The sequence below is a fragment of the Ambystoma mexicanum genome, chromosome 2p (genome assembly GCF_040938575.1).
Source record: "Ambystoma mexicanum isolate Mex_15411 chromosome 2p, UKY_AmexF1_1, whole genome shotgun sequence".
Taxonomy (NCBI): Eukaryota; Metazoa; Chordata; class Amphibia; order Caudata; family Ambystomatidae; genus Ambystoma; species Ambystoma mexicanum.
The window spans coordinates 702639051-702651117 of NC_090923.1; the positions used below are offsets into that span (position 1 = coordinate 702639051).

Below are 12067 nucleotides of genomic sequence, written 5' to 3' on the forward strand. Positions count from 1 at the left end.
GTGGAAACAAAGAGGAACTGCCATATGAATGTGGGATGTGCTCTTGGATGAGGAATCCACTCCATCTTCATGACCCATGCCCACAACCGGTTACTGCCCGACTCGTAATGAGGCCCTTTGTGTCAATATTAGTGTCATTTAAAGGAACCACCGGAGAATGTGAATGATTGTATGCAAGATCATGTGATGTGTCAAACTCTTTTACGCTAACACTGGGAGCTACATGATACGATAGATAAAGCGTAAACATGTTTAATTTGCAGGCGTGTAATTATATCAAAGACTTGGCCTGGTGTTTCATTTCCCAAGCTACTTACTCTTCTGGCTGTACCACCTACATGCACTGCAAAATGTCTAAGGTTAATCATCCCTAATCCATGTAAATCCACCCATGTGCTGTCGCTGGTGACTTTTTCATTTACTGCCCTCCATAACCTGGTCAGAATATCACTCAAACTCACCCCATTGTAAGATGCTCACCACCTTCGTCAATTTACTGCCCTCCATAACCTGGTCAGAATATCGCTTAAACTCACCCCATTGTAAGAAGTTCACAACCTCTGTCAAATCTGATTTGTTAACTATTGTATGTTCCTTTGTGATGAAAAGAGCATTGTTCCTCCCTATAAATAAATAAAATAAACATACCATCTGTGCTAATTATAACCATTCTTAACTTTATGTTTCGCACAGTGGATGCTTGGCACACCTTTTATAAACAGGTATGCAAACACAGAAACACTATTATTGATGAAATATTCAGCAGGAAGGATGCATGGTATTGCTTTTGTGAGAGATTGGATGCCTATCATGAATGGAGTATAGCACAGGGGCAATGCGCTGGTCTTGGGAGCAAGGCCACGCAGAGCAACAGAAGTTCACACCCTGGATCCGCACTTAGAAACCAAACTCAGGTACGCTATTATGTGCATTATAAAAAAAACAATGCAATGAATAAATGTGGTCATAGAAATGGTGGGGTTTGGTGCCATATGCAAAGGGAGAAATAAAATGAGCCTTGGGTGCAGACCTCATTCCCATTTGGTTGCACTTGGAACAGGCTGAAATTCTCTTCTACCAACCATTTGAACTTATGGTTCTTTAGTAACGTGCATGGAATGGATGGGGTTGCAGAATAACTGAACCAACTCAGGAAGATGGCAAAGATTGCTGTTTTATTAATAAGTATCTAAAACAGGGAGGTTACAGCAGACATCAACGGATGTTGACTCCGTTCTTGTCAATGTTCTCATTAAACATCGACTTTATACTTAAATTCATCAGTGATGAAGTCATACTACCTGGCAAGTGATTATAATTAGTTCAAGGGGAACATCTAAGTATACATTCCATAAGGACTAGGATTGTGATTGGCTGTCCTAATGTCAGGTGGACAACTTATGCCTACCTCTAAAACATGTCATCTTCAACACTACTAAATGCATGGTTTATCATTGGTCTTCAAACTATAAGGCCCTTTGTTATACGTCCCTCTACAATTGGTTGGCACGCATGTGCCATGTCTGGAACATTCGGTTCACTTAGCAGCACGTAAGCTCAGACCCAGGTGCCAGGAGTTGGACTTGACTTTACCTCCCCACCCAATTAGCCCAATATCTCTAATCACCCATGCCTTCTGCCATGAAGATTGTCTTTGAGCTTTGCCTTGCAAAGTATCCTTGTCTGTGAGAATATATGGTAATATAGGCTTTCACTATCGCTGTTCTAGGACTCCAAGATCACCTCTATTTCCATCCTTAGCTCACGTGACAGGAGATCACGATTTGGTCTATTCTGCAGCATTTAAATGTCTTAAATGAATAAAACTTGGCACTCTTATTATTTCTTTGCCCCTTAATAAGGGATGATTCATCCTTCTCATGTTCATTGCTTTTAAAAAAAGATAATTGACCTTGGATGCTTCTGTTTTGATGTCAGGCCAGACAGCCTCGCCAGGCGTTTCCACAATTGCATCTTATTCTTGCTGCAACACAGTTCTTGGCATTTCCTCTCCATGGGTTTGGGCTTACTAAAATGCATGATACCGATATTGAGCTTCAATACTACAATGGCAGCTTCGCCTGCAGTCTATTCACTCCATATAACACGCTTCTATGATGACTTAGTCTACTTGTGTTTCAGCGTCTGTACAATTATTGAACGGTTGATTTTCTGTAGCACTTCACACGCGTGAAATCTTCTTCTTGCACATGAAAGTTCACTAAATTCTTAACTTTTTCATCAAGTTCTGCAAGGTCTATGAATTCTCTTCATCCAGTATTCTCAGTGGGCCATGTGTGTCTCTTGTGACGTCACTAGCTTTTCTCTCTGCTCCTTTTCATATCCCTTTGTAAAGACTGGAGGAGGGTGTCTGTACTCCTGCTCTCTAAATGGCAGAGGCGAGGCACAGAGGACCCCAGCCAAGATTCTCTATTATTGGTAACGTAGTCGAGCAATCAAGGCCTAGCTTCTCAGTAGGTGATGCAGGCTGGTTCTTAAGTACAGTGTAGTCCCCAAGCACCCACAAAGGAATGTCCACACACTGTATTAGTTAAAACACAGTCTTTATATAATTAAAGGTTCAAGATTATGTACACAATCACAATAGCTCACTTTGTGCTCAGTAAATCTACAATGGCAAATATATACAGTTCTAAGTGGTACAACAATTATCATTAGATTTCATTAAAGTGCATCAACTGTACTCTGGTTAAATGTCACACAAATTACTTAATAAAGGTAACCAACAACAGATATAGGAGGAAAGGAGTTGGTTAGAACAATTGGCAGAATACTGGCCCCTACCACTAGACACAGTTCTGTGTGGAGATGCCCCCACCTGTGCAACCTGTAAAGTAAATATACATCACAAGCCCAGTCCATATATTGTTCTATAAGTCTTATTTCCTCCTACAATGTTTCTACCACCCCAATGTACCTGGAATAGCAGAGTTCCTTGAGGAGGTGTCGGAGTCACGGATCGTTGATGGGCCTCGAAGAAAGTGAACTCGAATCCTCAATGGAAGTTTGACGGTGTGGAGGCAGCGGCTTCGGTCCTGGTGGTGCTCGTCGATGACGAGTCAAATACATCCTGCCAGGAAAAGGCATGCGGGGCACCGCGATTTCGAGAGTTCAGGACCGCAAAGAGCTTGTGAAGAACTGTGGCCCAGAAAGGCAGTCATCCAGCATCTCTACGGTCTTTGGGTGGTGGGAAACCCACCGGCGGATGCTCCTCGGCACGTCGACGGCCTGGCCTTCTCTGGTGCGATAAGGCGGGTGGCGGTGCGGACAAGTGCGTGCGTGAATCAAAAAGTCTTAGGCAAAGGAGCGTTGCAGCTCTGGTTGTCGATGGCACGGCGTCAAACAGTGCCCTCTTCCTGGCAACGCGGCTTTGACGGGCCTCCAGCGGTTATAGAAAACCTGCAAATCCTGGTCGATGACGGTGGACGGAATGTCCGGTGCTTATCTTCATTCTCCTCGGTGGTCCCTGTCTTCGGTCGGCAGCCTTTCGAGGGTCTGACTTCCAAGGAGCTTCGGCGAAGGTTAGCAGTGCTTGATGGTCCCTCAGAGCACAGGAAGAGGGCGCCTAACCAGGTCCTCTCTCGGATCAGTCCTTGATGAACTCGACAGCTTTCAGATTGGGTCGAAGCAAATGCAACAGCAAATCTTCTTCTTCCAGCTGGGCTTCAAGGATACGCTTCAAGTATCAACTTCAGCTTCTGAATGGTTTCTAGCAGTGAGAGGTCCCCAGATATACTAGTTGATCTCCCATTCATTCTGCCGGGTCACACTCAGGCAACCAGTCACTCAGAAGGGCATTCAGCAGTCAGTCAGCCAATCGGGCACAGAGTGCATTCAGGCCATACTCCTCCCTCTCAGACACTCACAACAAGGAATGTGTATTGGAACAAGTACCCAGCCATTCAACACTACACACTGCATTCATGCAAGTTTTGGGCAGGGCTATCTCATACTAGAAACCAGACATCAACCACAAGAAGTGTATATTGGTCACACACTCCATTCACCCAGGTCCCACCCACAGGGTGTACCCACAACATACAGTCACTAGGAAGGCTCCAGCCAGTCTGGCCTGGACTTCACAACAACACCCTATATGGAACATCCACCCAACAGCCAGTCAGGGGGAAGGGACAGAGTCAGGGCTTCCCAGGTCTTTGGGAAAACAAGGTAACAGGCAATAGAAAGCAAGAGGGCACATGGGCCATCTTGTTGCCTATCAGAAATCAACTGATTCCAATGGCAGGGCCTGGGTATCCCAAAATGGAGGATACTCAGAACCTGTCAAATTCAGAATGGAGCTGCCACCAGCCCATACACTGCTCTGTGGGCCACACACAGGTGCCCAAAAACATACATCACGGGCACAGGGTTGTACCCCCACCCATTAGTGCCCTAAGGGTATCCATGGGTCTATACACCAAACCAAAAATAGGAAGAGCTGTACTGCCAGGAGTCCCACATGGACTCCTGGGCAGAATACAATACAGAACACAAATGAAAAAGGACTACAGGACAAGGACAGGGAGGCCCTGTCCCTCCAATGCATTTCCAGCATCACACCCTTCAGGGAGTTCCTCCCTCGAATTCTCCTCTCTTTGGGTATACATTCGATAGGGATTCCTCAGCGGATACCTTTTTTCAAAGATTTGCTGCGGAATTGGCACAACTTCTAGTGTCAAACATGGAACAGTCTCAGACGTCCAACGTATAGAGGTGGGGGAGGGGAGGAATTCATGCAGAGGCATGCAGCTGCTCCTCTACACATATACAGATTGTTCACAAAGGAAGACTTGGGGTTTGGACATACATTTAATATACATACTTTGAATTTATGAAAACTAAAGTCTTGCATGGTGTCTGTGGAATACATTTAAACACAGGGCACTTCCATGCATTGATCTTGAGCCTTCGCAATCAAATAAATAGTATTCACCAAAATCATCAGAAATGTGTGGTGCTTAATAACAGGATGGCCATTCCAAGTGTTAAGGGAATCGAGTCGTGAAATACAGGAGTTAGAAGTTTAAACGATTACATGAACAAAATACGTGAATACTAGCAAAGTTGCAAAAGCTATTTGTCAGGGGTAAAAGGAAGTGTGTGTGGAAACTTCTGGAAGGTGTCATAATATAGTCATCTTGGGAGCTTATTAGCATCTCCAAGTTAAGATCCAGGAGGAGGAAGAGCGAGAGAGATGTTATGGACATTTCGAACAGAAGCTTTAATTATCACATAGGTGTGAATCTAATCGCCTACAAACAGATGCCCGGGCGGTGAACCACCATTAAAAAATTAAAATATTCAACAAGGATTCATAGAGCGGTGTTCATGCTGTTTGGCATGTAATACATACTAATTTCGGAAAATAAACAGCAAAAGAGTGTGCTTCTGTCTGAGTTTTGCAATTTGTGTTCCATGGGGACAGGATTCAGGGGAGAAGGAAATCATGTCCACTGGTAATCAAGAAAAAAACATGTTTGTGTGTATGTTTACAACCATGTAGGCATTGTGAAAAGTGAGCCGGGCAAACATCAAAGAGGAAACAAAACATATGTTCTTTTTTTGTTTATTTAAGACAGTCCTCTCTTCATGGCTTTTGTCAACGGTAGGTGTTAGGGTGAATTCTGCATCCATGTATTTCCAGTCTGGGAACTTGCAAGCTGTGTGCATGTTATGTGATACAGGAGCAGGACTGTGCTACTTTATTCATGGGGTGAGTGGTTCACTGTGATATACCCTGTGCCAGTACTAAGATGTTTGCCGCCCATGGCAAACATGTATTTAGCTGCCTCTTTAACAACGTGTTCCCCTGACTAATATACCCTGGCCCCAAATGTGCTCCAGTCTCTCCCAATTCATGTTCCTGCCATTACGCACGCACGCACGCACGCAGGCGCACGCACGCACGCACGCACGCACGCACGCACACACACACACACACACACACACACACGTGTGCATCCACATACACTCCCACATCTGCACTTGCAGCAACAGAGCAAGATCACAGCAATGGAAGACATGCAGGTGACGACGGGAAAACACAGTAATGGAAGTAATGGAGAAGGCACCCTGATAACCCATGCAGCGTCCTCCTCCTCACTCCCCCTTCGGTAAGGCGGAGGGTGACCGACAAAAAAGCACAGCAAGACTGGCAAAAGCCCGCGAATGGCGACAAAGGGAAGGGGTGGAGGATGCCCCTTATAACGGGCGGGCGGCCTGCTGCAGGAAGGAGCCATCCCCTGCAAAAGGACGCCCGCCGGGAGACCAAAGAAGAATTTTGTTTCATTGGAGCTGTGGTGCTAGTCGTGATCGTGATGCTATGCAGTTCCGGACACAGAGGAGGAAGGTTTCCAGTCTTGTTGCTGCTCAGGATGCCGCACAGTGTTCCTGACCCAGAGGAAGAGGGCTTCCAGTTTTGATGCGGTTTTCAGCAAGGAGGAACTTTGCGTCAGCCAGGAATGGGCATTGGGTAAGGTGCAGGGTTAGGAGAGAGGGGAAAGCGGGGCTCGGCTCTGACAGGCCGGAAGAGAGGGTACTCCAAGGGCGAGAACATGGGCTAGTAATGGTTTGCGTGCGCCTTCCGTTTAAAAGTGTAGAGGGCGTTTGTCAGCGTTTGCGGCCTTTTGATCAGGATGGAGGTTTTTCCTATTTTAGTCTATAAAGGCTGAGTGGTGGTTATCCGGGGGCTGGTTGGCGGCAGCAGGGTACGGCCATTTCGTGCGTCCTGTGAAACGGTGGCGGGACCGCAAACCTAGTAGGCCCGGCTGCGGCCTGTTGCTGGTTAGTTTTGGCGAGGCATGCAACAGCGTTTTGGGAAGGGTAACGCAGGAGGGGCAGGGGCGGCAGCCTGGTTCTGCCTTTTTCCTGCCCGCATTGTTGGTCCTCCGAGCAATTTTCAATATGACGGTAATAGTGATGATTATGCGATAGCAAAGGACATAATGCACACTTAATCCCACAGGAAAACACCTTAATGTGCATCAGAAGTTCTAACATCACAGATATTCAGGAAAGATACAGTTTGTGCAGCAGCAGAGTAACATTACTGCATACAAAGAACGGTGAGCTCATAGCAGATCTTAACGCTGGACAGGTGCAATGGACAGCAGACATGCATGCTTCACAGGCAGAAGCACTGCAAGCTACACACACACACACACATATAGGCGCGTACACAGAGTTGACAATGGTATAAGCCTCCAAACAAGCCCCCACCTGCATGGGGAGGAAAAACAGACCTCTTTAATAAATTGAACTAGTACAAACACAGGATGGCACCTCAAATGGTCCTCACAATTTAGAGAAGCACAACATGTGCGGGACTAGTGCAATATGCCCTCGCCAACATGTGATGATTGGGAAGTGTAAGTGCAGGCCTCCTTCCCAAATAAGTGCAAGCACAGCCTGTGCCGAGTCATCGGGGGCTTCCCTCACTCACATGTAGAGCATGGGCAGGGCCAGTCCACGCCTTCTTCAAAAACAGGGGACGTATGCTCAAGGCATTGTTTTTCTTCACAAATAGTGGCGTCATGGGAATGATGTCTGCACGTGTCCTTATGTTATGTTATGTTATGTTACTTTGCATTTATATAGCGCCTTATGTATCATTGGTATGATCTCAAGGCGCTGGTAGGTTGAACGGCCTCGGGAACCGCAGTTCAAGTCAGTTGAGAGAGAGAGAGTCGTAAAGTGCGTGGGCATCAAAGAAGTACAGCATGGGCAGGGCGAAAGTAAGGTCCCCCACAAGCAAGTACAGTCGCACTATGGGCAGCGTTAGTGTAAGGTGTATTTATTTATTTATTTATTCCAATATTTATAAAGCGCCACGCACGCTCGAAAACAAGCAGGGCTAGGGAAACAAAAAAGTTACCAAAATGTCCTGGCCAGTGCAAGTTTCACTCACAAACGGGTGCATGTACTGAATTAACAAGGGCATATGCACATTTTCCTTAAAAAACAGTACAGCAAAAGCAGTGCCATTCCATTGCAATGTTTTCTCACATATGTGTACGTGCTCTGCACACTTAATTAAAACAGGTGCAGTTCAGACAGGCCCAGTGCAAGCTTTCCACATGCCTAGATGCAGTTATAGCAGTGGCGAACTGCCCACACTCACGTGCATGTGTAGAGCACGGGCAGGGGCAGTGAACGCTTCTCTCACATGTTGGGAGCATGCGCAGCATAGTTAGGGAAGGTGCAGTATGCAAAGGACCTGTGCAAGAATTGCAAGTGCAAGCGACGGCAAGCTTCCGGCGCAAACTGGCATGTGTACATTATGAACAGTCAGAGTTCAAGCTCCCCTCACACACAGGTGACTGCACAGCAATGGCAACTCAGGAAATATTTACCTTGCCAGCAAATACATGTACCTCACGGGCCAACAAGAACAGGGACACGGCAAGCAACCCACGCACACAGGTGCAGGTACAGCATGGGCAGGGCAAGGGCAAGTGCAAGCTTCCTGAACAAACGGTCAATATTACAAAATGGGCAGGGCCACTCATAGCACACTTTCCTCAAAACATGGGCACACATGCATACAATATGGACAAAGCCATTGCAATGTTCCCCGACTGAAAAAAAGCCTGGCACAGCATAGACAAGGCAAGTGCACGTTTCGGTCCCAAGGAGTGCACAGACTCTCGTGCAGCCTGCCGGGTTCCACACGTGCTCACACTCTCGTGCAGCCTGCCGGGTTCCACACGTGCACAGACTCTCGTGCAGCCTGCCGGGTTCCACACGTGCTCACACTCTTGTGCAGCCTGCTGGGTTCCACACGTGCTCACACTCTCGTGCAGCCTGCCGGGTTCCACATGTGCTCACACTCTCGTGCAGCCTGCCGGGTTCCACACATGCTCACACTCTCATGCAGCCTGCTGGGTTCCACACGTGCTCACACTCTCGTGCAGCCTGCCGGGTTCCACGCATGCACAGACTCTCGTGCAGCCTGCCGGGTTCCACACATGCACAGACTCTCGTGCAGCCTGCCGGGTTCCACACGTGCTCACACTCTTGTGCAGCTTGCCGGGTTCCACACGTGCTCACTGATCTGCTGCTTAGTGCCTCTCTTATCCGTGCTGAGCGGTGAACGCGTGGGGCCAGAGCAGAATGCACCCTGCGCAGAGGTGGGTCTCCTCACACGCCTAAAGGTGCTGCAGGCAGTGGCCATTTCCCGACGTAGCACGTCTTCCTCCTCAACTCTGCATGGCAGCGGATAACGTACCTTTTCTGGGTTAGGGTCTGTACCCTTGGGGTGATCTACAGACTGCAAGGCAAAGATGTTCAGCACCAGAGGTCGAAGTGGGCGGGAGTGGTTGGGAGCGCTGTTGCTCTACCTTATTATTATTATTATTATTATTATTATTATTTTTACTGTTCCTGTACTTTTATTTTAAAAAGAACCCGTTCCGGAATGGTTTAGTTTTAAAATAAAAGTGTAGGCCGAAGATTGCACTTCAGAGCGCTGCACTGAACGTTCCTTGAAATAGCAGATGTGTTTGTTTGCAGGTTTGGATTGCGTGTGGGAGGGGGCCGGGGATGGGGTTTGTGGAGAGCGGGGGCAGGCCAGCAGGGATCATAGTTCCACTACTTCTTTTCCTACGCTTCGACCACTGAGCACAACTGGTCCTTTGGCCCACCATGACACTTCAAGCCAGGACCTTGCCGACGTTCCCCTATTCAGTGTAGTGCTGCTCGCCTGGAGGTTGTTCGTTCCTGCTCTTGAGTGATCCATATTTGGAAGTCTAGGGCCCTCATGTTTCGCCCCTTAAAACACTTGTGTATGGGTGCGTTCTATATGCCATTTCATATCGTATCAAATTACTGCTTTTCTGGAACTATCATCCAATGGCCTCCCAAACCATGTGAGTGGGGCTATTCAGCTGCCCAATACTGTTTCACATAGGGACTGTATTAAATACATTGTAGGCCAACATGCAAACAGTTGAGTGCCCAAAATAAATTGCACGTATTGATGAAATCGTTTTAAAAAGATCTAAAGGATCATTTAACGTTGTGAGCACGTACTGATAAAAATCAATCACTGTGTCAGTACTTTAGAAGCAGCTGTGTTCAGCATTCTATACACGTTCGTTGTGATATACTGTATTGTATTGTATTTCAAAGGCTCTAACCACAAGCCGTGCCATTTTCGTACAAGCCCCTGAGCAAAGGGAGAGGGTATCGGATCCGTTGCAGCCTCAGAATATATTCAGATCAGTAAAGTGCAAAGGGGGAGTGGAGGGGAACACATCTCAGGACTAGCAGTGGCCAAGTGCACAGGATTTCCTGTACAGGAGAGTCTTCCGTCTTTTTTAAAACAAAGCATTTTTTATTGCCATTTTGTATAATAAACAATTGCGACATTTCCCCCTCGCCCCAGTGACAGTAGCATAATACAATGTGCTCGTATCTCCCATTGCATGAGTATATACAACCTCCCCCCGACCGCCTCATCTCCCTGATATCCAATATTCACAGGCTGTGCGGGCACCATTGTTTCTTATATTCACTAAGACAATACCATCCGCCAGGCTTGCTTAAATCGTACACTCTCCACTTGGATTCTGTATGTGACCCAATCCATTTCCTGAAGCCAGTCAAACTCGGTTAGTGGTTGTTTATGCTTCCTCCACTGCACAAGTGTCAACAGCATTATAAATACTTTCTTCTGGGCTTTGGTGGGAAAACTAACTTTGGGATCAAACAATCCACGCATCCACTCTCCTGTACGCAGGGCCATATCAAATGGAAGCATGGTCTGTATCAGGGATGTAATATTCACCCAAAATGGTGCTATTACTGGGCATTCCCACCATATGTGTGCCCAGTCCCCTTTTCCCTGGCATTCTCACCAGCTCCCCGGCGAGACCCTAATGTACATGTTGTGCAATGTTGCTGGCGTGTTAGGCCACTGCATCATCATTTTATACCAGACTTCCCTGAGTGGTATTGACCGAGCCTGCATTGGAATGTTTCTACACATATTTTCTCAATGCTCCATGGTGATGTCAGTACCTAACATGTTTTCCCACTTTTTCATATATGACCACTGTTGTCTTGTCATAGAGTCTAGTAAGATCTTATATAGCATGGAAACCAAGCTTTTGGATCCTGTGTTTTTGGTGATAAACTTTTCAAACATTAAACTCTCTTGATGCAGCTTGCTTAATGGAAGCATCTGACATCTAGTGTCTCACCTGGTAATATCCCATTCTATCCCTTTCTGTGAGCCCTACACAATGTTTACATGTATCAAAGGGTAGTATTTCAGTCCCCTGCATCATGTCCACAATTTTCACAGAGCCGACCATCTGCCATTGTCCAAAGATTCCCAGTGCCATCCCAGGAGAGAACTGCGGGTTCCTGAATAGTGGTGTGAAGAAGGAGGGGTTTGAGGAAAACGCCCCCGGTCCAACAGCCGATACCAGATGTCACAGACTAATGACATAATATGGCATATTCAAGTGTTCAGCGGTCTATCAGATCTAAGTAGCCATACAATCCCCTCCAGTTATATTGCCACCACTGCCCTGTCCATCCTCACCCATGTTTTTATTCTATTTCCGGAGAACCATTCCCTCACCACCCTCAATTGTGCCACCTCGTAATATTTAAGGAAGTTCAGAAGTCCAAGTCCTCCCCTATCCCTAGTGGACATCCACATCTTCGGCGCAATCATGGGTGCTTATTCTGACATATAAAAGCCAACAGTATTTTGTTTATTGAAAAGAAGGATTATGGGACTTGGATTGGTAAGGCCTGAAAATAATATAAACGTCTCGGGAGCGTAACCATATTTATCTTCACTATGCATCCTAACCATGATATTGACAATGCATTCCACCTCTCCCGATCTGCCTTAACCTGTGGTAAGACTCCCGGATAGTTCCGATCATACAGCTGAGATATAGTTTTGGCAATGTTTATCCCCTGATACATTATAACCTCATCAGCCCAGCTAAAGTGGGAGTGTTGAGCCAAATTATTGGTCTGTTCCAGGGTAGGAGAGAAATCTAGAATTTCCAATTTGTGCATATTC

The 12067-nt window shown here is 46.6% G+C and overlaps 1 protein-coding gene across 3 annotated transcripts in view; it reads right to left on the bottom strand.

The window, feature by feature from the left end:
- The window catches only part of LOC138566693 (leucine-rich repeat and fibronectin type III domain-containing protein 1-like protein), a 799167-nt gene that overhangs the window by 440677 nt on the left and 346423 nt on the right, over window positions 1-12067 (bottom strand). The gene's annotated exons all lie outside the window — the stretch shown is intronic.